Below are 3,235 nucleotides of genomic sequence, written 5' to 3'. Positions count from 1 at the left end.
TGGAAATTGGCGGGACGAGGGGAAAGATGGCGGCAAAAACCTAGGATTTTTTTTTTTTTTTTATAAGAGCGGCGGATCGTTAATCAGTCGAGTCGTGAGTCGCTGTGTATCTCTCTCGAGGCTTCGCGAACGGGGATAAAAAGCGAGGAAAGCGGAATAAAAGCGGACGACCTCAGTCCCGCCGTCGAAAGATTCGAAGATCCTCTGGCGCTCGTCCGACCATGGAGGAAAAGCTAATGAGCGAAAGTAGATCGTTGCGCCGAGATTATAATTAAGCGCGAATAAGAGCACAACGGAGCGAATTGGGGGCAAGAAAGGCGCACAGAAAAACCGTCATTTTTAAGCTGGGGATCGTTAGTCAGGCGTGTTACGAATCAGAGAGTGCGGGGGCTAGGAGTTCTGCTCGTCGAGGACACCGCGTCGTTGAGGACGGGTAAGAGTGGTGAGTGGGGTGGGGTGAAGGGCCCCCCAAGGGAGGGGGATGGATGAGCAGAGGTGGGTCGGTGGGTGGGTAGCCCTCTAATCGATCGTGGCTGTCCACCCTTATCAGGGGGTTGGGAAAGCCGGTATATAGCCGAGATCGGTCGAGGGGGGTTGCTGCTACCGCTGTATTTCTGGCTGCTTTGCATGGCCGGCAAAGCTCGCCATCTCCCCCTCCGTCCTCCCACCTTCCCTGGCTACGACCCTCGCCGAGCCGCCTCTCTCTCTCTCTCTCTCTCTCTCTCTCTCTCTCTCTCTCTCTCTCTTTCCCTTTACCGAAAAACCAACCCTTAAAATAGGGGGGCCGCAGACCACGACCATTGTTGCCAGATGCCCCGCGCATTTGCATTTTCCCGCAGATTCCGTGAAAAATGAAGCTGCTCCGTCCTGCGGAGCATCCCTTCGGAGAGATACCCTACGCGGTATTAGGACAAGCTCCTGAACTTTTTTCCACCACCGCCATCCGACCCCGTGCATTTCGTGAAAGATCTTTCTCGCGTCTTGTTCCATTTTCCGAGAAGAAATGTAAAGAAATTATCTGTTATCTACATGCCAAGTTTGTAATTTCTATATGTTTAAATAAAAAGAATATCTCTCTCTCTCTCTCTCTCTCTCTCTGTCTCTCGTTTGATATGTTAGGGTTGAAAATAAAAAAATCTATTATCTCAAGAAAAATCCGATTTTGAAAATTTGTTTTTTTCCACGAATTTCTCTGAAAAAAATTTGTGAAAAAACATATGTCATTAAAATTAAAATTTACCAAGATTAAATCTTTTCGCGCGACTAATTTAATTTAATTAACTTTTAAGAATATATTTGGAATAAAGAAGCCAGAAAGATTGGGATGATGTACCATATATCTCTTTTTTCGATAAGTTAATCAATTTTGTTACCAAGTCAAATACACTAGGCTGGGTCTCCATCTGTATTTGAGCGGTTCGTTGTTTGAACGGACGCGCGAAATCCGTATTTACGCAAAGCCGACGCCACTCTATTGGTCCAAGACTTATACGCGACTCGCAGTACAAAGGACTAAGAACTTAGATACACGAAGAAATCCGAAGTCGATCCATTACGCTCGTTTGTTGCTTGTTGTTTATTCGCTGCTGATCCGATCATCGTAAAACGAATTGATACGGATCAGAAAAGCTATAATATTATTTTGATAACAATATTTTTGAATATAAATGTTTTTTATACAGTGCAGTTATAAATTAACATGCATATTCTATTTGTTATTGGAACGTCATATATAAATTTATTAAAATTTATTTTTTGCACAGTTCGATTAATTCTTTTCGTTATATATATTATTAAGTTATAGCAACTCTTTCTCCCGAATATTTATTCTGACTTTTATGCTACAAAAATTTTTTTGCATAATTTGCAAAACGGACCAACCGTTTCATTTATTGGCTCAGAAAGATATCAGCTGATCGTCGTCATACGTTTGCGGCTCGATACGTGTACGCTTCACGGAATCTCAGGGCGATCGTAATGGGAATCGCTTCGCGGCTGTACGAGGAGCGAATCTTTCCGGGAGGTGTAACCGGTGATAGATTCCCGCGTCGGGAAAATTTAATGGAAAAATCCGAGGTGTCAGACACAGACGCGCCGGCGATACGTCAGGCCATTCACGGCTCAGCCTTCGCGTTCTCCTTTTCGCGCGAGAGGGAGAGCCAGTCAGGCCGGGCGTGAGAGATATACGCCGGAAGTAACATTCGTCTACCGGCGAACAATCGCTGCTCCGCGCGTATGTGCCACGTATGTCGCGGTTCCAGCGCGGTTTTGAAGAATCCGTCGTGAGCTTCCTCGGAGCAAGCCGAGCCGAAATATTCCGCGCATTGTACGGAGAACGTCGGGCGGCATGCCCGAGCCGTGTAAATCCCCGCTGTGATGGAACGGCGTGAAAGAATTAAATCGACCCCTTCGAGTAACCGACCAACTCACACCCATCCACCCTGTCAAGCAAACGAATTCGGGCACGCACATAATATTTCCATCAATTCGATTCGATCGATGGCGGCGTGCTGAAAGCATCGAGGATTTATAATCAGGTCACCAATCCGCATTCCTGAATTACCTTATACGGATCACTAATTGGATCAGACGGATAATTAGTGCGCGTATGTGATGGAAAATGCCTCTTATACACGCGTCATTCGTGTTGAATGATGTCGGACAACTTTTTCTAGTCTCGATCCTATATCTATATATATATATATATATATATGTACACTGTTTCCCTCGGCGGATTTTCTGAACTTTTATCAAGTGTAAAACGGCCTTGTAACGAGCGGAATGTTACGTTACATGAGTTGGTAAAATGGCAGTACCGACATCTGCCGATGGTTTCTGGTCAAGCCAGACATATCCGAGAACTTTGTCGAGGATAGTCGGTAACATAGACCGATCTAGTCCCTAAATCTAGTTTCTATTTGAGGGAAGATTCTCTTAGGGTTGTCCAAACTTTGGGACCCCGCTCTTCTCGTAAAGGGACGTGCGATCCAGGGGTGCTAAGGGAGCAACTTGAAACTGTGAGAGAGAGTATAGAGGATAATGTGGGAGGATTTATTGGTAGATTCTTCAAATCTAATAAAACTTTAAATATCTTCTTATATCGAAAACATAGACATTGTTATTTTATATTTTTATAATTTTTTCTAGAATAAGAGAATAATATGTAATAAAAAATAAAAATTCTTCAATTTTATATATGAAGAATAATTTAGAATATTCTAAAATCATCGGATTT

The sequence above is a fragment of the Polyergus mexicanus genome, unplaced genomic scaffold (assembly GCF_030449975.1).
Source record: "Polyergus mexicanus isolate NDT 795.1 unplaced genomic scaffold, iyPolMexi1.0 SCAF_8, whole genome shotgun sequence".
Classification (NCBI taxonomy): Eukaryota; Metazoa; Arthropoda; class Insecta; order Hymenoptera; family Formicidae; genus Polyergus; species Polyergus mexicanus.
The sequence above is the reverse complement of the archived record's forward strand: the minus strand, read 5'-3'. Positions refer to the sequence as shown.